Consider the following 24386-nt stretch of genomic DNA (forward strand, 5'->3'; position numbering starts at 1 on the left):
AGGTCAGTCCTGATAAAAAAATAAGCAAGTGGCCTTTTGCTTGGCGGGTCGCCAAGAATTCTGATGGGTGCCATTGTCCACATGCCTGGGGCTGTCCAGGATCACTCTGGGGTGGGGAATCTCTCCAGGGAGAGCTCTAAGGAAATCCTGCCCCCCAGGCTCCCTCCTGACTAGGACAGTCTCTGGCAAACTGATCAGTTTTGCATCTCTACTGTTTTGCCTTTTTCATAAAGTAACATAATAGAATCTTACGATGCTGTAGCCTTTTGAGACTAACTTCTCTAACTTAGCAAAATTATTGCAAGATCTGTCCATTAGTAGCATGAATCGAGAGCTGTTTGCTCTTTCCTATTGCTGCTCTGAACGTTCCTGCAAAGCTACTATAAAATTCACATACAGTTGTGGGGGATTGGGTTTTTTTTTTCTTTTTTTTTTTTTTTGCGAGGACATAAGTTTTTTTTTTTTTTTACTATTTTATTTATTTATTTATTTATTTTTGGCTGTGTTGGGTCTTCGTTTCTGTGCGAGGGCTTTCTCTAGTTGCGGCGAGTGGGGGCCACTCTTCATTGCGGTGCGCGGGCCTCTCACTATGGCCGCCTCTCTTGTTGCGGAGCACAGGCTCCAGACGCGCAGGCTCAGTAGTTGTGGCTCACGGGCCCAGTCGCTCCGCGGCATGTGGGATCTTCCCAGACCAGGGCTCGAACCCGTGTCCCCTGCATTGGCAGGCAGATTCTCAACCACTGCGCCACCAGGGAAGCCCCAGGACATAAGTTTTGAATTCACCTGGGTAGGTACCTAGAAGTGGGTTTGCTGGGTTGTATGGTACAATCATGTTTAGCTTCGTAAGAAGCTACCAAACTGTCTTTAGAAAGTGTCTGGACACACTCCCAGCAGCAATAAACGAGTGTGTCTGTTTCTCTGCATCCTTGCCAACATTTGGTATTGCTCCTTTTTAAAATTTTATTCATTTGTTTTTAATCTTAGCCATTCTAATTGGTGTGCAGTTACTGGTATCTTGTTGTGGTTTCAATTTTCATTTCCTTAATGACTAATGATGTTGAGCATCTTTTCATAAGCCTATATGCCATCAATACATCTTCTTTGGTAAAGTATCTGATCAGATATTTTGTCAGTTTTTTATTGGGTTGTTTGTGTTTTTTATTGTTGAGTTTTAAATGTTCTTTATAAAATAGTCTAGATAGAAGTCTTTTATCAGATAATGATTTAAAAATATTTTCTACCAGGTCTGTGGCTTTTCATTCTCCTAACAGTATTTTTCACAGAAGACAAAAGTTTATTTTGATGAAGGACAATTTATCAAAATTTTTTATGACATGCTTTTGGTGTCATATCTAGAATCACATCACCAAACCCAGGGTCAAACAGGCTTTCTTCTAAAAGTTTTATAGTTTAACATTTTACATTTAGGCATATAATCTGCTGTTAGTTAAATTTTTGGATAAAGTATGAAGTATGTGTCAAGGTTTATTTATTTACTTATATAGGTGTGTACAATATTTCTAGGTTTTTTTTTTTTAATCCTTTCTCCATTGATGTTGCCATTTTGTCCAAAGTCAGTTGACTGTATTTTTGTGGGCCTCTTTCTGAGCTTTATCCTGGCCTGTTGATCTATGCGTCCGTTCTTTTTGCCTCTAGCATGATTACTATACCACGAATTTGAGTAACGTGAGGGCTTCCTCGTCGGCACTGTCTTGGCTATTCTAGTTCCTATGCCTTTCCGTATAAATTATAGAATCAGCTTGTCAATATCTATTAAAAACCTTGCTGAGATTTTGATTGAGATTATTATAGATCAAATTCTAGAGAACTGACATCTTAGCAACGAGTCTTCTATTTCGTGAACACAGTATGTCTCTATTAATTTGTATCTTCTTTGATTTCTATCACTGGCATTTTGTTGTTTTTAGTATACAGATCCTGCACATATTTTGTTAGCTTTATACTTAAGTGCTTTATGGTTTGGTATTTTTTTTTTAATTTCAAATTCTAATTGTTCATATTCAAGAGCTCAGCTGAGCTGAAAGCTGAGCTGCCAGATGTCAGAACAACTGATTAAGAAAACAAGCCAAGTGGTAAAGGCACCTGTCAGCCTTCCATCACCTACTGTGACAGTGTGAGCCAGAGGAAGCACGGTGCCCACATTGCATTTAGCCCGCAGGATGGCACCAGCTGGGGTTGTGTGGACCGGTGTAGACACGGGGTCGTCTCACTGCTGAGGGGGCCCTGAACAGAAGGCTCCTGTGTTTTACTGAACTCAGGGGCTTGGGGGAGGCAGAGGGGGAAGGGCTGGGAGTGGAAAAGTAGTGAGTACTGAGTCAGAGCGGAGAAAAGTGTCCTGGAGATTTCCCACTCCTCCCCAACAAGGAGATCTAGGCAGCGGCACCTGAGGAAGGCCCCAGGTAAAGAAGCCCCCAACTAGGGGTGCCTGGGCTGGGAATGTGGATGTGCACAGGAGCATGGCTGGCCAGGGGCCTGGGTCCTTGGTGCAGTCCCCTTGGAGACCGTGATGAATGGGCTGTGCCCCAAGTCTGGGGTGGGGGGCATGTCCCCTGTGAGGTCCGCGGGTAGAGCCTTTGTGATTGCCATGGTCGGGCCTGCAGTATTACACGTAGGGTTTGGGCCAGAAGCTGGACTCCTCAGCTGGTATACGGGAGCACAGGGTGACTCTTGTATTTTGTAGCCTCTGACCTTGCTCTACTCGCTTACCAGGGCTAGGAGCTTTTTTGAAGATTTTTTTTTTTCTACATAGATAATCATGTCGTCTGCAAATAGAAACAGTTTATTTCACCCTTTCAGATCTGCAGATCATTTACTTCTTTTTCTTCCCCTGTTACACCGTGTAGAGTCTCAAGTGTGATGAATATGAGCGCTAAGCGTGGACCTACTTAACTTGTTCCCAGCCTCAGGGGAAAGAAGTCAGTGCCTCATGGTTCAGTATGATGTCAGCTGGAGGGTGATTGGAGATACCCTTTATTAGGTTAAGGAAGTTCAGTTCTGTTGCTTCTTTGCTGAGACTTCAGATCCTGAATGGACACTGAATCTTGTTCAGTGCTTTTTCTGCATCTGTCGAGATGACCATATAAATTTCCATTTTTAGTCTCTTACTGTGGTGAATTATATGGGTTGACTTTCAAATGTTGAACTATCCTTGAATTCCTGGAATGAGCTCTGAGTAGTTGTGTTGTATTATCATGTTTATACGTCACTGGGTTGTATTTGCTAAGTGCTTTCTACTTTTTACATCTGTATTTCTTTCTTCTTTTCTTCCTTTACTGCATTCTCTTGGGTTAATTGGGCATTTTTTTGTGAGTCCATTTAATCTTTTATACCTCTTAGGAAAAATCTTAGTAGTTGCCCTAGAGTTTAAAATAAAATATAAATACCAAATATATATTTAAGGGTTTAGTCCAGCCTTAAATAATTTTATACCCACTTTTGTGGCATGTAAGGCCCTTGCAACAAAATATTACCAATTCCTCCTTCCCTTCCTATGTGCTATTTTGTCATAACCTCCACTTTTACAAATACTGTCAACACACAATACATTGCTACTATTTTTTCTTTAAACCAGGGGTCAGCAAAGTTTTTCTTTAATTTAAAGGCCCAGATATTAAATATTTTAGGCTTTACAGGCTCTGTCATATCTATTTCAACTACTCAGTTCTGCCACTGGGGCACAAAAACCTGCCTGGGTGACAGGCAAACGAATGGGTGTAGCTGGCTTTGTAGTAAAACAAAAACAGATAGTAGGTCAGATTTGACCAACTGGATAGAGTTCTCCCACCTCCACTTCAGACCGTTTACCTTTCATATAAAGCAAAAAATGAATTTCAGTTGACTTTCATGTATTCTGTTTCCAGAGCTTTTTCACGTCTTTGTGCAGATCCAAGTTTTAGTCTGATATTGCTTTTTTTTTTTTTTGATGGAACTGCTGCTGACACTGAATTCCCTCAGTTTTGGTTCTTTCCTGAGAATGTCTTATTTCTTTTTTAGTTTTAAGATATAGTTTCTTTGGGTGTAGAATTCAGGGTCAGTAGTTTTTCTTCCTTCTACAGTTTAAAGGTGTGATTCCATTGTCTTCTGGTTTCCTTGGTTTCTGGGTCCCTGTGCATGTAAAGTGTCTCCTTTCTCTAGCTGCCTTCAAGATTTTCTTTGTTTCTTGTTTTCAGTAGTTTAATGTAATATCCTAAGTGAATGTTTTTGTTTTGTATTGTATTTATCCTATTTGGTGTTCTCTTTGCTTATCAGATCTGTGGTTTGGTATCTGTCATTAATTTTTGAGAATTCTTGACCGATATTACTTCAGATATTCCTTCTGCCCCATTCTCTGTCTTCTCCTTTGGTTTTGCAATCGTGCATATTTTGAATGTTAATGCGGTCCCACAGCTCTTGGATGTTTGTTTCTTTGATGTTGTTATTTTATTTATCCTATGCTTTCCCTCTTTGTATTTCAACTTGGGTAATTTCTGCTGATTTACCTTCAGGTTTATTGAGTCTTCAGTGCTTGTGCTGAATCCACTGATGAACCTTCCAAGGGCATTCTCATCTCTATAACGGTGGATTTTTTATTTCTAGCATTTCCAGGTGGTTTTTTTCTTATGCTTTGTCTCTCTGCTGAAGTTCTCATTTGATCTTACATGTGACCCACTTTTTCTATTAGAGCCTTTAACATACTAATTATAGTTATTTTAAATTCCCTGACAGATAGTTCCAACAACTGTTTCATATCTGAGTCTGGTTTTGACGCTTGTTCTCTCTTGGGAGTGTGTTGGTTTTCCTTGCTTTTCTCGTATGCCTCCCAATTTTTTCATGACAGCTACATACGTGTGTCAGTCAGCAGAGAGTGAGATGAGTGGTTTTTGTGCCTGGACGCGGGCATGCCTTTCTTCCTCCTGGACCTGCAGTGTGAGCTTTCCATTAGTCTAGTTAGCAGTTGGGTGGGTTTCTGATCTTCCATTGCTATAGCTGCCCTCAGTGAACTGCAGGCTTCAAATTCCTGCAGAGATCACTTGGGGGAGGGGAGGGTCAGCTGCGCGATGCCTATTTGATTCTTCGTTTTCAGTCTTCCCTTGACGCTGACCCAGAGAGGATGTCTCGCCTGCCCTTGCTCCTCTCCCATCCCTCTCCCAGCAGGATTCTCGGAATTCTGCCCTTATCTGTTACTCGAAGCTCCTTGGCCTGGTGGTGGTTCTGGGTCTGGGGGTGTGGCTTTCTCAGTTCCCCCGCCCCTCCCAGGCAGCAGTCCTGGACTCAGAACTGAAATTTGAAACCCAGGAGTAGGTTGTTTTGACCACCCCTCCCCACCCAGTCTCCTTTGGCCGGCGAGAGCGATGAGCTTCCCCATGCAGGGAGGCCAGCAGACCACGGCTTTGTTCTCTGATGGGGATGAGGGAAGACTCAGGTGGGGTTCCTGGCCCTTGCTCCCCAGTGGCTGCTCTCTTCTTCCCTGCATCTTCACCAGATGGGCTACTTCTTGGGCTCTTTCTGAGTGTTTCCGCGAGCATTTGGTGGAGTTATCAGGGAAAGAACCTGCAAGATCGTGTAGACTCCCTGAATTTCTGCAGCCCAGGCTTCACGCCGGGCTTCCACCAGCCCCTTAGCTCTTGTAGCTGACCTCCTCCTGGCTGTGTCTTGTCCCGTCTACTTGAGGTGGCCCAGCCTGGGCCTCTCTTCTCTCCCTGCAGCACTGGGTCTCCTTAAACCTTGGGCCAGTCATTTGCTCCGTGACCTTAGCTCCCTGGCAGGTTCGAGCAAAGCTGAAGTTAAGCTGACTCTTTCTCATCATAAGGGTGGGACAACATTCCTTCCAACCCTATGCGTCCTGAGGTGGAAGCCGAAAGTCTCCAGGATCCTCCTTTTAACAGCGCCCACAGGTGGGTCCAGGCACACTGAATTTGGGGATGTCTCACTCCAGCGGCTTGCGACCTTGTCTGCAGAACAGTTTTGTCGGAATTTATGGGGGTGAGTCCCAGGCTTCAGGGTTTGTAAAGCTCCGCAGGTGGTTCCAACTGCGGCTAAAGTTGGGAACCTGTGGTCTAATCCTTCCAGAATCTGTTGCTTATAGTCTGGGCTGGTCACCGTGCCTTCCTCTGTCAGGGAGCCTCTTCTGAACTGACGGTGGCTGTTTCTTTTTATCCATCCATAAAATGGAAACACCAGCAGCCTCCTGTCACTCTTCCCAAAAATGTGCCTCAAAAATGACTCCAACGAGATGAAAAATGGTTTTGATTTCTCTATTTGGCTGGTGATGCTTCTTTAAGCTTGCCAAAGGGACTGCTAATTGGTACCTGGTATTATTGTGTTCTCTATAAACAGAAATAAAATCAATCTCATGTAGGCTTCCCAATTCAGTGATATATATATATATTTTTTTTTCCTTTACTTTCCAATTTCCCAATCCAGTCTTCCGTTACAATTTTTTTTTTTTCTTTTCATGCAGTTGCTATTTGGCATTGAACTCTGTCACTATTGCAAAAGCACTGTGTTTTGGCATTTGGTTCCCTCATTCCTTTCTTAAGAGCCAACTGCTTTAATTTCATTATTGCCCCCAGAAATAGTTAGGTTCATTGGAACGGCTTGAACTAACTCTTGTCTCTGAAAGGAATGTATTCCATAAAACATCTTCATGTTTCAGACGATGCCACTCTGATATTTACTCTCTTTTTCTGTTCCAACCTACAGTCCGTTGTAAGGGTTTGGACATTCCAAAGGTCAGTCAGCGGTTGTTTTCAGGCTTCTCTTGTTTTCTCCTCTGTGCGTGTCTGGTGAGGCATCTCGTGTTTCCTCAGACTGTCGTCCTGGCCTTGCACAACGTGTAAAACCTGTGGCTGTCCTAGAACAGTGCTTCTCAGACATGCACATGTGTCTGATTCCCCTGAGGGTCTTTTAGATTGCAGAGGGGTCAGGAGGTCGAAGGGGGCCAGGCCTGCCTTTCTTACCAGCTCCCAGGTGGTGCTGGACCACGCTTTGAGCATCAGGGTGCTAGAGGAATGAAATAAATGCACAGAGCCACACTTTACCAGTTTCTAGAACTTTCTATCCTCTTAATTTTCCAAAAGCCCCAGCCGAGGTTGTAATGTTCAAATTAGTATCGTGTGATTTTCTTTCCTGACCGTATCCTGGAGATTTTCCTGCAGTTCCGTGAGGACAGGCCGAGTGGACACCTCAGCGTTTGTCGGCTGAGAATCAGTGACCTGCCAGGGAGGGAAGAGGGCAGAGGAGGTGAGGAGACAGGCAGGGGTCGGCCCCCAGCAGGAACCCCCAGCCTCTCCTACTTTCTTTCGCAGCAGAGAACCGTCTCTGGGTTGATGTCCTCTGCACAGCCAGCTGGGCAGCTCCTGGCAGGGCCGCAGAGCGCGGTGGGGTGCCGGACAGCCGGCACCCCTCCTCTCTCCTTCCCTCCCCTCTGCTCTCGACCCAGCCCTCACTGTGTCCACCCAGCTCCGCCCACAGAGCTAGGACAGTGTCTGCGACCTTGCTAGACAGGCCTGAAGATGCCTCTAAGGGTAGGGCCCCTGAGCCAACCGTCCTTGTAGGATCCCAGCTCTGACTCTCCCTTCCGGGCTGGGTCTTGGGGACTGTCCAGGTGCATCTTTTCAGGAGGACCAGGCAGCACTTCCCGACACTTCCGGATCTTGAGCTGAGTTTAAAGACCGTCTACATCCCAACAGCGATACCCCACAAGACCCCACGCTTGTCTCCCCTGTGGCTTGTCTTCATGACCCTCAGCAACCAGAAAGCCACGCTTGTGTGATTCACTCACTCTCTTCTCCCTCCAAGTACCGTCTTTCTGGATATTCACTACAACGAGAAAGTAGATGACACCATCCTCATCTCCTATTTGATAGAATGGTCTAGAGAAAACTGACCTTCATTCACTAGTATTTCCTTTAAATTTTTTTTCAAAGCAGTTTTTTCTTTACTTGGTTTCACAGCTGTGAGCATGAAGTTATCACCTGAAAATATTGAGCTCCTCCAAGACCACAGTGTGAAAGGGGTGCTGCGTGCACCAGCCCAATTCAACCTTCACTTATTCATTCAGTCAGCACCCACTGAGCCGCCGTGGATGGGGAGGCCCGATGCCAGAGGGAGGATACTCACGGAAGCTTCCAGTACGATCCCTTCTGGGAACGGGTGACCTACTGGGACCCGCAGACTCCAGGCGTATGTGCCCAAGGAGCTGTGCCAGGGGTCCAGACGAGGTGACCCCAAGGAGGTGGTGAGCAAATGGACCAGGGCAGCTGGAAGTTTCAACGAGGCCCCGGCCGCTGAGGTGTCTCGCCCCTCTCGTGAGAAGGCTGTCTTTATCGGGAACGGGCATCACACCTTGATAATCTGGAGAAGGGCAAGGATGTCCATGTTGAGACGACTCGAGTCCTGCTCTTCTGGCTGTCTTCACGTGGACCCCCTCGCACCCCAGCACTGACCCCGCGTGGCACTCGGGTCACGCCCTCGCGGTGCTGTAACTCCACGCAGTGTGGTTTTATTCACGGTTGACCTGTGTCCGTGGTGCAGTTGGCTTCGTGTTCTTTTGCTGTTATATTTTCGTTAGATGTCCATGCAGGATGATGGTCGGTTAATGGGATGATTGGGTAGCTTCCCGGCTCTGAGAAGCTCCTTCCTCTCATCCCTACACAGCACACAGGCCCCTTCTGCCTTGTGTGCCCCGATGCTGACCTCCTCCTTTCTGGACGTCGGTTCCTCTGTTGCCTCTGCATCCCCCCGGGCTCACGTGGGGTGGGTTTATTTGTCTTTGATAGGGCGGCCTCGGTTGATAGGAATTCTGCTACTATCTTGTTATTGTTTTAGTAGTGTTGTTCTTCGAGTTACCTCTTACAGCACTTGGGCCAGGTACTAAATGTGCACTGCTTTAAGTAAGGTGGCTTTACATTAAATGCTAAGAAAGAATCCGATAATGACCAAGTTTCGCATTCTGAAATCAACACTACAAGCACTTTTCCTCTATCAGCTCAGAAATCCTCCCGATTTGGAGATAACGGTGTGAGAAGGACACGACCCCTGCAGGTGAAAGGGCTGGGAGGGGGTCGCTTTCGAGAAGTGCTGCCCTGGGCTCTTTCTTCCGCTGGTCGAATTATGCAATACCTGACGTAAAGATGGTGCCTTGTGGTCAGTTTGCCAAGTACATTCGCAGAAATAATCTCTTTGGGCTACAGTCTCGTAGGTTGGGCAGTTGATGCAGCTCTGCCCCGGCACGGGGTGGCGACTGGGTAGGAGAAGGGAAAAGGTTCTGAAACCACGCTTATGGGGACAGCCTGCTGCTGGAGAGGTTGCCTGTTAATAGCAGGCGAGCAGACCCTCAGCAGCAGCAGCCGGCGAAGGGCCACCTGCGCCCCGATGGCATCTCGCCTTCCCCGCGGCTCCTCTCTGTGGACACTCAGGGGCCCCACTGGCTCCACCAGGAAGCGGGCCGGCTTCTGGTTGGCGGGGCACTCGCCGTGCGCATGCGTGTATTCAGTGACCACCCTGCCCTGTGTATCTCACGGTTCTCAGCTGTCCATCACTTGGAACAGCTCAGGGTACACGCTGCAGGAGAGATTCAGCCACATCCTGCCCTTAAAATATCACGATTCACAGTCAGCAAAAGGGAAAACAGATACATCGGCCTTCATCAAAATTGCATCAAGGGACTCACTTTCTCAGAATGAAAAGGCAGCCCCCAGGAGGGGGGGAAATATTTGCAAATCATATGTCCGATAAGGGGTTAATGTTCAGAATACAGCGTTTTACAGTGCTTTGTTTGATTGCCCTTCACAGATACTGCATTTTTACAAATGGAAGGTTTGTGGCAGCCCTGTGTTGTCAGGTGATGGTTAGCATTCTTTAGTAATAAAGTATTTTAAGTTAAGGTATGTACACTGTTTTTTTAGACCTAACAGCTATCGCACACTTAATAGACTACAGTGTAGTGTAGACATCACTTTTGTATACACTGGGAAACAAAAAAAATTCATGTGACTCGCTTTATTATGATACTTGATTTATTTCACGGTCTGGAAGTGAACCCACATTATCTCCAAGGTGTGCCTGTACCCAAAAGAACTGAAAGTAGGGATGCAGACAAATATTGGTACACCAGTGTCTCTGGGAGCATTATTCACAATGGCCAAAAGATAGAAAAAACCCAAGAGTCCATCAACAGATGAGCAAATGAAGAAAAAGCGGTATGTGTATACACGCAATGGAACACCGCATCCTTAAAAAGGAATAAAACTCCAGCCCACGCTGCAGCATGGATGACCCTTGAAAATACGACGCTCAGTGAAACAAGCCAGAGACAAAAGGACAGCTATTGTACGATTCCACTGACAGGAAGCACCTGAAATAGTCAGACTCATGGAGAACGAAAGTAGAATCGTGGTGAGCAGGGGCTGGGGGAGGGGGATGGGCAGTGAGTGTTTAATGGGGACAGAGCTTCAGTTTGGGAAGATGAAAACGTTCTGGAGATGATGCTGGTGATGGTTGCACAGCAGTGTGAATGTGCTTCGTGCCTCTGACTGAGCTGTGAACTTAGAAATGGTGACGACGTTTCCTTTTGTGTCGTGTATATTTTGCTACAGCAAAAAATAAGGTGTCAGGAGAGTTGGTGCTGAGTGTCAGAAGCACTGTGTCCAGTGAGATGTCCGTCTCCTGACACGCAAGGCTTTCTCTGGGGTGACTGTAATTCATCTGTTGTTTAAAAAAAAAGGAAGACACAGGATAATGAAGATTCTGAGGTTGTTTTGCTCAGATTTTGTTCTAAGATATTCTAAGAGTTGTCTCACACATGGATTATTGCTTTTGGTGTGGAAAGCATATAAACTGTGATGGAATCTTGGGTTGGAAGGGACCTCAGGAGGTCACCATCTCATCCCTATCTGCAGATATCGTCCCACTTAAATTACCCGAGGTGGACGACAATCTCTTCTTATGAAAAAGATCTCTTCATATTCCATTTCAATTTTAAGCATTTCACTGATGTGAGAATATTCTTTATAGATAACCTCAAACAGCCACTCTGTCCAGAAGAACATTCACAGGGCGCCCACGTGACAATGCCCTGTCTTGGGCACCATGGGGCCCAGAGGTGAATGGCGACTAGTGAATGAAGTCATACGAGGGGGACCCCTGGCGACCATCTTCTAGTCCACAGTACGGGCGAAACGTGAAGACCAAAAAGGCCTCCCGGCCGTCTCCTCCCCAGATGTGTGATCCCGTTTCCTCTCTTGCCTCCATCCAGGCATCATTTTCCAAGTGTCCAATACTGCTTTGAACCCTCCTACGTGAGCCCTAAGCATTTCCGTGGGACCTTTTGCTGTGTACCTCATAAATGAGCACTGTATTCTAGAAAGGTGCCATGGAGTTTAAAAGTAATGGAATAAATGCATATGTTATGCAGTTATTAAAGTGGAACTATACTGTTTTCTTTCCACTGCCCCAGAACACTTCTAGAATTTGCCACATTGACTAATTTCATCTTCCGTTCCAGAAGGCCCCTGGTCTGCAGCAGAGATCAGAGGTCAGTATTATGGCATGGTCAGTCTTTAGTTGGGAAACATCTTCTGCTGAGAGGTATTGCAAATACACCTCTAGTTTATAGACCTCAGCAACTCAAGTTTCTGGCAAATTTCAGTTTTCCATTTTCAGGGTTAACATCTGTCTATGTTCTTTTATTATCTGGTCACCGACCAAAAAATGTTTATCTGGGACAAGAACTGATATTTTGGGGCACACAGCGATTTATCAGGTCAGTTTGTCACTTTATTCATCGCTCCACTGATAACTGTTCCCTCTGATCCGTTTACAATTTGCTTAGAAGATTCCCATATGCGTGCTTTGAGGCAGACAGAGCAGGCGCTGCCCTCTAGATGAGGAAACTGGGGCTTAGGAGATCCTTTTCCCAAATAAGCCGAACTCAAACCCATGTCTTTAATCTCCAAATACGTCGCGTCATTATAGAGCCAATATGAGCAAGAACTCCAAGTTCAAAATAGGTCAAGGATATGGTATGACATCCTATGGGGCAAAATGAGACCTGGACCAACCGAGGAAGAAGATCCAGTGTTCCATCCTGGGACTTCTGAACGTGGTGCTCACGTTTCTCCTTTACTCGCCCTGGCTAATCTGATGGTGCTAAACTGTTGGAAGGAAGTCCAGAGAAGTGGATATTGATGTAAAGCTTAACTTAAATGCCATTATAATATGCAGCCTCTAGTTGAGCTGTTTAATCTATCATTGTTATCTGTCACATGGCTCGACGATTGAAAGCAGTTGCATTACCAATCCATAAAGCTGGAGCTGCTCCCTGGGTGATAATTGACCACGTTGGTATTTCTATTCACGGGTTTTTATAAAGAAGGTAAAAGTGGGTTGTGTCCAAGTAGAGCATTTGATTGTGTTAATAAATGTGATAATCAGGTTGGACGTCCAACAAAATGCCTCCCACGAGTGGCCTGGTGGCCCAGCCTGCTGGGTGCCTGTAACCGTGTAAAACCCAAGGCCATTGTCCCCAAATTGCTGCATTTGTACAGGATTGTTTCGACTGTGCCCACTGGAGTTGTTTGTTCCAAAAGAAAGTTTTACATGAAGAGTCATGTAAGAAAAAACATTTTGCTTCCTTTACCCCTTCCTTCCCTTCTTAAGTCAGTGCTGGAATTTGAGCACAGTGAATCAGGAACTCCCTCAAATTGCAGAGAAAATCCTTTCCAGGCTGGGCTCCCAAGGTCTGCCAGTGAGAGCTTGTCCGGTTCTCAGCCATGCAGCCACTGAGACCCATTGGGGGAGACCCATCCTGGTGGGGAGACCTCTCATCTGGGGGCGGACCCAGCTGGTGAGGAAACCCGGGCCCTGGTGGAGCAAAGCCCCTCTGCCCTGCTTCTGACCAGCTGCAGGGACATTTGCTCAGCTCAGGGCACCTTGACCTCCTTACACGGGGCTCAAACAAACTGCTCGCCGGAGCAGAGGCGCTGGGACTTGGGACTGGCCTTGGGGCGGAAGGTGACGGGCAGACACAGGTGTGGATCTGCCTCTGTCACTTCTGCACATGAGTTCTCAGACAGTCCTTCAGCCTCTTTCCTCCTCGCGCCCGTCTGTGGAAAGAAGCTAATGTTACTCGCCGTGTGGGCTTACGGTGAGTGCTGAGACGGGTCCCCAGAGCAGTCATCTCTCAGGACAACTGCCCCGATGCCGAGAAGAGTTACTCACATTTATAATGTTGTTTGCAACTTTCTTACTTAGGTGTTGAATCTTGGAGGCCCAGTTCTCAGAGTAGAATACAGCAAAAGTGTGTGGTCAAATGGGTTATGTGGAAAGAGCTGGGGTCAGTTCTTTGCCCTTGACCTCCGGTGGTAGAGTGACCCTGTGTGTGTAGACGCCACTGCCTGGTGAAGAGCAGCCTTGAGCATTGGGGGGCGGGGGTGGAGGATGGAGGTCAGTGTGTGGCGCCCGGGTCATAGGATGGCCAGTGCTTAGGGCTTTCGTCACAAAACGCAGGCAGATTCGGAGACACCGTTTACAGCCCAGTAACATCTTCAGTGCAGCAGATGGGATTCCTTGCACCTTCCTGGGGGCCGTTGGCGGCACTGCTCAGAGGCTCCGGAGGGAGAAGTTGTGAGGCCTTTCAGGAGGTGATGGGCGTAATTACCACCCTGCCCCTTCCCTCTGCCCTCAGTGGCCTAGAGCTGCTGTTACATCCATCTGACGCTCGGGTGGGTTAAAACGCTGTGGTCCACAGCGTGTTCTCTCTGTTTTCAGAATCATGTGGGAAAGCGTTTTGCAGCCTCCAGCTCGAGACCTTTCCCTCCTGTGCAGGGAGCACAGAACGCAGGCCTTTCTGGCAGTGGATCTTCTGTCTGTTTCTGTGGCTCCCATCACCATGGAATCTCAGATCCCGAAGCACGGGCTAAAAACAGAACCCGGGGGCGGGGGGAGCGCCCTTCCCGACTCCATCACTGGGAGTTCTGCTCCTCAGAGAACAAAGCAGCAACAGAAAAGTGACTCCCTCCTTCCGGGGCGTGGGGAGGCCCTGCCCCGCCTTCAGACCTTGGGCGCAGGGCCGGCTCTGCGCCTGTCCCGGCCTCCAAGAGGGTGCGCTGGTCCGGGCGGCCGCGGTCAGCACCCTGCTCAGAGCCGGGCGCCTGGGAGTCCCGTTCATCCACGTGCATGGGGGTCGGCCAGGAGGCCAGATGCTGGGCCGGGGCCGGAGTAGCGGGACCCGGTGAATGATGCAGGGCCTGTCCTCGAGGAGAGAGCAGAGCCGCGGGAAACCAGCGCCGTGACGGGTGCATTGGGGCGCACCTGCGGGTCCCAGAGGCTGAATGGAGAGAGCCGCGTGAGCCAGGCTGGCCTCTGACCAGTAGGGGTGGCAGGACGCTCTGGGGCGGTGCGGGGCGGGGCGGGGAGGAAGCGACCGGCAAACAAGGCGGGCGGTAGATGGTGATGCCGCGGGGGCCGCAGGCGCGTGCAGCCCTGTGGGCGGGACCCAGGCTGGTGGACGGGGCCGCCCTCACTCAGGGCCCAGCTGGCCCGCGGACTCTTAAAGGGCTCAGGCCACGTCCCCAGACAGCAAATAAAGGTGGGGCTGGATTCTGGAGGTGTCCACCAAGCCAGCAGAGCAAAGTGCAGCCCAGGAAGGCTTCGTTCCGAGACGTCACCGACGGAACGCTTTCAGTGTCTTACGTGCGGGGCTTCTCCAGGCGGTCAGCACTCGGTACAGACAGAAATGCCTTTTCCATGATGCGCAGCTCTCATTTAAATTCGTAGTTTAGTTTTCTCCTGTGAAAAGGGCCGTCTCTCGGCAGAATTGTACTTCCGAATTCTTCATCGTTTACAAAGCATTTTCTGATACGTGGCTGTAGTTGATTCCGTGGTGCGCAGCTGGGAGGGTGGGTACGTTAGCTGCTCTCTGATGCTGCAGACCAGGAATCAGCAAGTGGGGCGTCTGGGGGGAGCCCGGAGCTGGGGGAGGACAGAATGCCGTCACTTTAGGGCTGAGTAAGCTGAGGCGGGTCAAGGTTAAGGTGCCCCGGGCCACCCCGGGCGCCCCGCCCCTCACTCTGCAGGCTCTGCTCTGAGGTCACCTTCAGGACCCTTCGCACTGTGTGACTGTCCCACCTCTCCCTTTACTCCTTCCCGTCTCCCTGAGGAATTGAGCCAAAGTCTTTACCAGCTTGTGGAGGAAGGTGTGATGGGCTGTAAGATCGTTTCTACTTTATACTTTTAAACTTTAAAATAGGAGGATTTATTAACTGAAAGAACCCGGCATCTACAAATCACATTTCCTCCAAATTTCAGGGGGCTGACTGAGGCCGTTCCTTTTGTTTTCTAAATGCTATCACATGGCAGCCGATTGCTCTTCCTGTCTGGATGGTAATTTCAGGTTAGGAATCTATGGGAAGCCATACCTCTTGGTGAAAATTTCCTAAGGAGGGGTTTCGTTGAGTCGGGTTATAATAACCATCTGCGTAGACTTTTAGGGTGAAACTTGACTGGTCGAGCCAACCATATGAAGCTTAATTGACCCCTAGGGGCTGAATTGTGTCCCCCGATTGTGTTGAAGTTCTAACCTCCCAGTGCCTATGAGTGAGCGCTTACCTGGAAATAGGGTCTGGGAGGATGAGTGAAGATGCAGCGTTAGGGTGGCCCTGATCCAGTAGGACCGCTGCCGCCTAAAGAAGGAAGTCTGAACAGAGACCGACACTCACAGAAGGCAGCCGGTGTGAAGACACAGGCAGAAGACGGTCACCTACAAGCCAAGGAGTGTCCGGGGCCACCAGAAGCTGGGGAGGGGCCAGGAGCGGTCTCCATCACAGCCTCCGGGGAGCCCACCCTGCTGACACGCCGGTCCTGGACTTCTGGCCTCCAGACCGTGAGAAAAGGCACTTCTGTTGTTTAAAGCTAACATTTTCAGTACAGCCCTAGGGAACTAATTCACTGACCACTAGATTCAGTGACACAAACCAGGTTGGCACCGAGCCAGCTGACTCCTGGGCCACTGAGAACATTTCACAGACCCTTTGCCGAGAGGGCTCAGGAACGCTTGCTTTTAAGAAGTCTCTGATGGAAAGAAACGTGCTATGTTCGGAAAGTGTTGCCTGTCTCTGGGAGACACGGCCGTATTTAACTGTGAAGGCTTTGTGGTCCCACGAGCGTCTCTGGGATTGTTTCAGGAAATTCAGGGGTTTTGTCATCAGTGAGAGCACAACGCGAGGCAGATCCCGGGAGCTTCCTATCAGTAATGACTGAGCTGGTTGCCTTCACTTCGTCTTTAAATTTCTGATCTTTCTTCAGTTTAGATGCATCCTGTGTGAAAGCTTTTCATCAAATTCGGCTATTTTTCTTCCTTTTCTTCTGGCTCTGTTAAAGTGCTCGACTAGGATCACTTTCAGTTTCATCGCTTGGAAAACCCTGATAATTAGATTTAAATCATAAAATATGCTAATGCATGCAGATAGGAGCAGGATAGAGATTTCAAAGGCAACTTAATGGATTCTTCCCCTTGGCAGAAACAATGCTGAGCCTTGTGGATAATAGCTTATCTGTTCTTAGAGATCCAGGGAGGTTACATAAGAGGAGCCCCAGAACCACCTGGGGCCGAGCTGAAGAACCCGAGGGCTGGATCACGGCTGCAGTTAACAAGTAATTATCCTTCATTCCAGAAAATGCTCTCTGGACATGCCCCACGCCATGTGCAGGAGCCAAGGCTCATTCCTGCACGCGTGAGTGTCTGCTCCCTGGAGGACACAAGCCCCGTGCTATGGGGCGTCTTGGGGTCTCAGCAGGGTCCTGCCCTCAGGGGGCTACTCCCAGGGAACAAAGACAATGGATGTAGAAACGCCAGCCGTTGGGTTACATACGGGACCCTTGCCCACCCTGAGCAAAGGGGCATGTTGGTGGGCGGAGACACAGGACCCACCGAGCAGGCAGTCTTCACCCAGGCGAGCGGACATCAGCCCTGCTGGGGAGCCAGTGGCAAAACACGGCCTCATGGGAGGCCCCTCTGCCCAAGCATTCCGACCCTAGAAATATGACGGCCTTGGAGGGGAGAGGATGTGCTTCTGAAAACACACAGCTAGGAAGGGTCTCTGGAAGGTGTGGCTGGACGGCAGGGTTGGGAAGGGGGCCGGGCGCGCTCTCTGCGTCTTGTGCAAGACTGGGAAGGGCCTAGAACCTTTGTGGGGGGGCAGCGGGGATTTCCAGGCCGCCAGTGCTACATGTTATCTGAAGGTGGGGCTTTATGAAACCTCGTGTGTGGGGCTGAAGTTGAGGAGACTCGGCCCCGTCAGGAGGGCAGGGACAGCGACCGCAGTGGACACATGGCCGGTGCAGGACGGGCCAACACTTGGGGTCCTGGGAAGTTCGCTGGTCTAGATCGGCCTCCTGCCCAGAGGGAAGAGGGGGGAGCGAGGTGGGCTTTCCAGCCCCGAGAATGCGCCAGTCTCTGCACAAAGGGGCTGCGGGGTATAAACAGGTCTAACAACTGTTAGACAAGGAAGGGTATTTGTGAAACTGAAGTTTGAACTCAAACACCTAACAAAAGTGTGAAGCCTACCCTGACCCCCATATAAAATCTCATCCCCCTGCAGCCACTGACCCGTAGGCTCCCCTGCCGGTGATGCCTTCTAGCAGATGCTTGGTCTACATCCAACATAGAGTATACAATATAGAGAATATAGGATACAGAGAAGGAACTTTTGCTCAGGGCTGGCTCTCTAGTCCTTCCAATTAGAGCATAGCATCCACGAAGGATGGAGGCTTTGCTTTGCACTCACGGGGCCCAAGTGCTCAGAACAGAGCCTGGCACGCAGTTCAGGCTCAGTGTATTTGTGGAAGGAAGGGAGGGAGGGAGGGAGGAAGAAAGGAGTGAATGGAGAGAGATTTGGGTTCTGTTGCAGGCAGAGTGAGCATTAGGTAGGGGCCCGCCCAGAGAGAACCACACGCTGGCCGGCCTCTGCTCGCGTCCAGTGGGGTTTCGAGATCACAGGAAGCAGTGCCGGTCGTCTTGTTTCCTGAGTCTTTCTTGTGTGGCTCTGTTTGTGGAGCAGCTCAGCACATGTATAAGAACCATCAGCTGGCCACTAGAATCCTTTCACGCATCCACATTTAAATCAGCAGATAGAGCCTTAGAGCAGCAAACCTGAGCCCCAGCCCTCGGGGGTTCTGTCCAGACCCCTTTGCTGACTTGTGTTCAGAGTGTCTGACTCCCTATTGTTCAAGACAGAAAAGCTTCAGAAAGTCACTTGCACTAATGCAGGGACAGGGGCCTTGTCATTGTTTTTCTTGCTTTAAATCAAGAGCTGCTAACAGCATTTTGATGTTCACGTTATTTCTTCTAACTAGATTTTTCTTCTGCTCCGTATGTGAAAGTGATCTGATTTTACCACGTCTTGCACTTAGCAGGCAGGCAGTAACCGCGAGATGAGCGCGTGCCGACTGAGGGCAAGCCTCACGGCCCACCCGCTCCTCGGACACTTGGACAAGGGGGCGAGTGGAAGGACGTGCGCAGATAACCGTGTCCTGGAGCTTAAACCGCTGCCCGCGGGGTCTGTACAGCTCAACCCCTCATCTTTCTGTTCTGCCCCTTGATCAATCCACAGTCCCCCAAATCATTTTGTATCCTGCGATAAAACAGAAGAAGGTTTCATGTTCAAGCATCCCTGTGATTGTTTTGAAAGGGCCATTCTGTCTCTCTGTTAAGATTTAATTATCTGTTGCAAATAGCATCTGTGAATGAATGTTGCCCAACTCATTTTGGAATAGAAATGATCAAATATTTGGTAGCCAGAAGCCAAGTGGTGATGGCTACACCAAACACACAGCTTTCTGCTCTGGCTCACGGCAAACAAAACAAGATGGTAAATCAGAGGAAGGAAGGGAATGTGCCAGCTGAGACACGCAGTGACAATCGCTTTGGGTGCCCTCACGCACTTCATATACGTTTCAGCAGCTCTGACTTGTGGAACACGTGTACACATGCACACGCGGTCTGATGTAGGGAACTTCCTTGTTCTGGCGCCTGTAGTCTGACTTCAGTGTCACTTGCTGCTGGAGCTGTGTCTCTCGAGGTTTGCTGCCACCCCGTGAGGCTTCCCAAACCCAAGTGCACTTGTCTCCATTCTGAGGAAATATTTAAATTTCTCCCCAGCCCTTTGGCACACCTCCTTTGAAAGGATGTCTTTGAACCTCGAGGCTCTACATCATCTGGAAGTTCCGTGCAAAGTTTGATGCCTTTTCCAGCGGTCCTGCGGGTTTGGAGCTCTCTGACGTTGTTCTCTGGGTGCCATCTCAGTAGGAGCAGCGACCCTCCTGGCAGGGGCATTCCGCCCCAGTGGTTCTGCCTCCAAGTATGTTTGTTTCCCACATCCGCATCAGCAGCTTGTCTGAAGCTAGAAAATGATAGTCGAGAGAATTGAGTTGCTCACCGTTTCAACACCCAAATTTAACTATTCACGGTTTGGAGTGACTGCAGCATAAATAGTGGTACTCAAAATGGGGCCACATCACAGAGGAGAGTCTCCAAATTATTCCAGCGTCGTCTCCTCCTTCAAAGTTCAGGAAACGTTTAGACGAAGTCAGTTTTTCTCGAGTGAGTTGAAACCCAAGTTTTCCTGCCGTAGGTCTTGCTGGCCCCGCAAGCAAGCGCCATCCTTAGTTTTACTTCCTTAAGCTCCTGTTCACTGTGGTATTGAACAGTTGGGCTTTCCCTGGCCTGTGGCCCCAGAGCAGACCGTCAGCGGTTTGCACGTGTAGGGTCGAGATGGAGGGAGGGCTGGGGAGCAGAGGGTCACCAGCTGCCCGCGCGGTGGGCATCCCTCAGCTGCTTCCCTTTTGTCTTGGGCGGCTCCGAGCAGCAGAGACTGGCATGTTATCCTGGTCACAGGAGGCTCCTGGAAGGCGGGGTTCCGGCCCTGGCTTGGCACCTTGGAGCATCCGGGGCTGACTGCAGTTGGAGGAACAGGTTTGAGGGTCTGGGGGCGAGTGGCCCTTCACGGAGCGACGGGCGGCCCTTCACGGAGCGACGGGCGGCAAGTCCAGCGGCAGGCGGTGCCCCCGCTCAGTGTCTGCACGGCGCGCCGTGACGGTCCAGGCGGGACACGAGGGCGGAGAGGCCGTCATCCCTCGGTGAGCAGGGCCCCTCTGGGATCCTGGGCAGGGACAGGCAAGGCCGTGTGGTGATGGGACGAGGCCACAGCTCCGGGCCGGTGGGGCTCCGGGCTCTGCATGTGGGAGGTGGGAGCCGATGGATCCCACAGGACCCCTGAGAGCCGAGACTCCGGAGTCATGGGTCTTGGGATGAAACACGGGAAGGTCCTGGGGGGCCTCCCCCCATGGTCCGGCCTCCCAGACCCCTCAGGCTGTGAGGCAGACAAGGGCCAGCACGCAGACGCCAGGATAGCACCAGGCTCAGAGGCTGGGCTTCAGGAGGGAGGCTGGACGAACTGCCCCCGGAAGGATGCTGGTCTCCCGACTCGCGGGTCGCCGTGGAGGGCGGGGGCCGTCAGGGGGCGGGGAGGTGAGGAGACGGAGGCCTTTGGCCCATCCCGTGGTCCTGCGGCCGCGCCAGTTGCCTGAGGCCGGTCCAGCTCGCGCTTTCCCCTCCCAGCAGGGGATGAAGGCACCTGGTCCCCCAGCCCTGCTCCCCTGAGTGTAGGAAAGCTTCCCCCGCAGATGGGAACCAGGGCCCGGCTGCCCGGGGAGGAGGGCCTGGGCTCTGTAGGCACCGAATCCCCAAGCTCGTGAACCCCCCCAGTACTCGGCATCTGACCTCCGCCCCTCCCCGGTCCTGGACCACCTGTTGCAAGCCTGAATCGGGACCCCATTCTGTGTCCTACTCCCGTGGGGTGTGACTGAGCTGCACCCTGGCCCTGGGGAGTTCTCGTCGGGGCCGCGCAGGCCCCGAGTCCTCCTGGGGGGGCCTGACAACCTCCCCTCCCCCCTTCTCTGTGACGGGGCTCGGCCGCCACCCGACTGGGGGTGTCTCCTCACTGGTCTCCCGACCATGGGCTGGGCCCCCTGGGACTACACCAGGTGAGGTTGACCGGCATGTGTAGGACTAGGCATAGCCAGAAGTTTCTAGCACCAGATTAGCTCTTAGACGTACCCTTGCCCGTTTCAGGTTTTTTCCCAGGTCAGGGCAGAGCGGGGCTGTGCGGGGGAAGGCACCATAGGTCTCATCCCTGAAACACCCCGTAAACATCATTCAAAGCAGAGGATTGGATCTTTGGGTGAATTACTTGGCAAAATCTATTTCACAGTGATTAGTTGCACTGGGGAGCATGAATATGGTGGGTTTTCACTTCTGATATGTACAGATCTTAAAAGAAGGAAATAGAAGTAGGTAGGTAAGTGGGAAGGAGGGAAGGAAAGGAAGAGAGGGAGGAAGGAAGGAAGGGAGGGAGGAAGGAAGGAAGGGGCGCCCGGGAGGATGGAAACAGTGACAACCGAGAAATGACAAAGCTGACAAAAAGAAAATGATAAACTGGCAAAAACAAAACGACAAAATGTCAAAAGCAGATCCAGTTTAGCAACAGTTATGCCGATAGGATGGGCTCCCAGACCGGTGTAAACACACGGTGGATCCTTTCTGTGAGGAAGGAGCCAGTTCCCAGGAGCCATGGGGCTGGCGACCACGCTTCTGGATTATAGGCTCCTTTGTGGGCCTGCAGGAGACTTTGTCGTCCTGCTCTCAGATTGCTGCTGCAGCAAAGAGTCAAAGATCCCAGGTGGCTGGCCAGCCCCACTCTTTTCTGAAGGAGCCACGCACAGGAGGCCCGCTTCCCACTCCCCTTGGGCGTCCGTGGGCGTCCGTGCCCCTGCCCGTTCCCCTCCGGGGGAGCCCGGGCCCCTCCAGTGGGAGGGCCAGGACACGGACGCAAATGCCACATCGCCAGAGACAAATGGGACAAAAACGGCAGCCCCATCTCTCTGGCACGGGCAGCAGGACCCTCTGCTGCTAAGGATCAGTATCCCGAAAAGGGCATGATTTGTGTGCAAATTAAATACAAATCAAAGTCCCTCACTTTCCCAGTGGGGATCTCTCTCAACCTTCTCCTTTCCTCAGCACTCGCGCTCCTGGCCCCGACCCTCTGCCTGCCGACCTGCTCACCCTCTGTTTCCCTTCCTTCCTTTCCACGATATGCCTTTGAGGACAGAGGGATTTGAGCTGAGCACACGGTGTCCACTGTGGTACCATCCGCAGCAAGGCGGCTGGAGTCATGTCCTCCAGTGTTTTTAGTTACAGAGCCCCCTGCTGCTGGATCCAGTGGTCTTTAAACCCCTGATAACAGTTCTGAGCGTTATCTCCCTCCTCGGTCCCATTCAGGGCCACCGCATGCCTGTCATTATTTTGGCCACATGCCCTTTCACAATTTATACCCTCATCTCATTCCCTTTCATTTTTCTCTCCTTAATTGCGTTCCCCGCTTCCCTGACTCGGGACCATCCCCTCGAGTGACGCTGACTTTTCACCTCCGTCTTTGTCCGCCGGCCCCATCCAGTGAGTTTCATTACGCGTGTTCTCACCATCCTGCGCATCTTTTCCCCTCGGGCTAGACCAGTCCCGCCCGCCCTTCGATCACAGTGGCCCTGGAGCATCCCGTGAGTCTGTTTTTCCTTCTGCTTGGACCCTGCGTCTGCCCCGCATCACCTACCTCGAGCGCACAGAGTGACTCTACACGAACATTTTATAATGCGAAGGGCGGGCGTCCCAAGTCTAGTCTCTTCTGTTTTCCCCTCTTGCATGTCTTCAAAACAAACCAACAGAAAAGTTTGTTAAGCACTATTCTGTGTGATAAAGCACTAAACAAGGTGTCCTAGGAACATCCCAATTGCCCTTTGTTTCCTGTTAGCAGGTGAAGATGGTCAGTTTCCCTAAGACGACTCTTAGCTGCAGCAAGAATATCATTGAGCAGATGCCCCAAAGCTCGGCTCCAGTATGTTGCTGTGTGTGTGCGTGTGCCTGTGTGTGTGTGTTTCTGATTCTCTGAGTGCACCATCTTTACGGGATAGAATACCCCAAATCATTTCTATCTACTAGGAAATAAAAAGGGTCCATGTTCCTTATCTTTCTCATGAAGCCCTAAATATAAAATAGATTTTCTAATTATTTCTGAAAGCATCACGTTTCAATCTCCCTGGTCTTTCCCTGAAGGATCTGGGGATGGATGTTGCTTTGGCCCCTCAAAGGCACTCGTTTCCGCATCTTCTGTGTTGACGCGATTCTGATTTTCTCACTATCCTTGCTCCTCCTTGGGGAAATGTGTGCATTACCCTCCTCTGCTCCAGCCCCCTTTGTGAATGATGAGAGAAAATATTAATTGATTTTTTTAGGAATTAATTATCATTGCCATGTTTCAGAGGCCCTATTGTCTCTTGGTGACCTCTGGCTCTATCAGGTTTCATTAAATTGCATAATTTATCTTAATACTTCCTGGAACCTTCCTCTCATTTCTGAGCCTGGCTTTCTCACCTACTTTTTTTTTTTTTTTGACTTTTTAAACTTCAGTATGAGATAATGTTCTCATTCTGCTCTGCCCTGGTACTTTATATCTTGCAGGGATTTCTCTCTCAGCGTTCATCATTTTTACCCTTCCTTCTTCTATGTAATAATAATACTTAGCATTTATATAGTGCTTTTCTTCCTCAAAGTGCTCCATAAACTTACGGAGGTTTAATTGTCTTGCCGTTTCAGGCAGTGCTGGATTGGCTATCAGAGGCCTGGGTGCCGCATCCAAGGCTCAGGCAGGGCACCCGAGGGCCCCGCAGGCTTCCCCCGACCTCACCGTTAATTGCGCATGCAGAGCCCTTCTCCGTGAAGGCATGAGGAGAGCCGTGTCCTTCAGAGGCAGCCCTGGAACTTGCTTACACGGTTCACCCCGTTAAAGCTGTAATGGATTTCTAAAACCCTCACCCCAGGGCCACCCCTGGGAAACATGACACATCTTATTACATAGAGGAGGATGGGGAACGGGGCCAAACACTTAAACATCCAGCTTGGTTACTGCAGCAGTCAGGCCCCCGGGGAAACGAGCTTCCTGGGGGCCCTGCGACGACGATCGGGGGGCAAGATGCTGGGCGCGGTGATGACCAACCAACAGTCAGTGGAGAGCAGCCTTTCAGGGCCCAGCGCTACGGACTGGTCCCCTGCGAGCATCCCCTGAGGTTTCGTAACCAGCCTTTCAGGGCCCAGCGCTACGGACTGGTCCCCTGCGAGCATCCCCTGAGGTTTCGTAACCAGCCTTTCAGGGCCCAGCGCTACGGACTGGTCCCCTGCGAGCATCCCCTGAGGTTCTTTAGCGTCATTAGTGCAGATAAAGGTGCACTAAGGTCACCTAATAACTTGTCTTAGAAGAACAGCAAGGCAACATCGTAGT

The 24386-nt window shown here is 50.2% G+C and overlaps 1 long non-coding RNA gene across 1 annotated transcript; it reads left to right on the plus strand.

The window, feature by feature from the left end:
- Window positions 1–2305: 2305 nt before the first annotated feature.
- LOC118884240 lies at window positions 2306–11424 on the plus strand. The gene is made up of 2 exons (XR_005017237.1): window positions 2306–2420; window positions 11017–11424. It is a non-coding gene; the product is annotated as an uncharacterized LOC118884240 (long non-coding RNA).
- Window positions 11425–24386: the final 12962 nt, after the last annotated feature.

This window comes from Balaenoptera musculus, chromosome 18, assembly GCF_009873245.2.
Source record: "Balaenoptera musculus isolate JJ_BM4_2016_0621 chromosome 18, mBalMus1.pri.v3, whole genome shotgun sequence".
NCBI classification, from domain to species: Eukaryota; Metazoa; Chordata; class Mammalia; order Artiodactyla; family Balaenopteridae; genus Balaenoptera; species Balaenoptera musculus.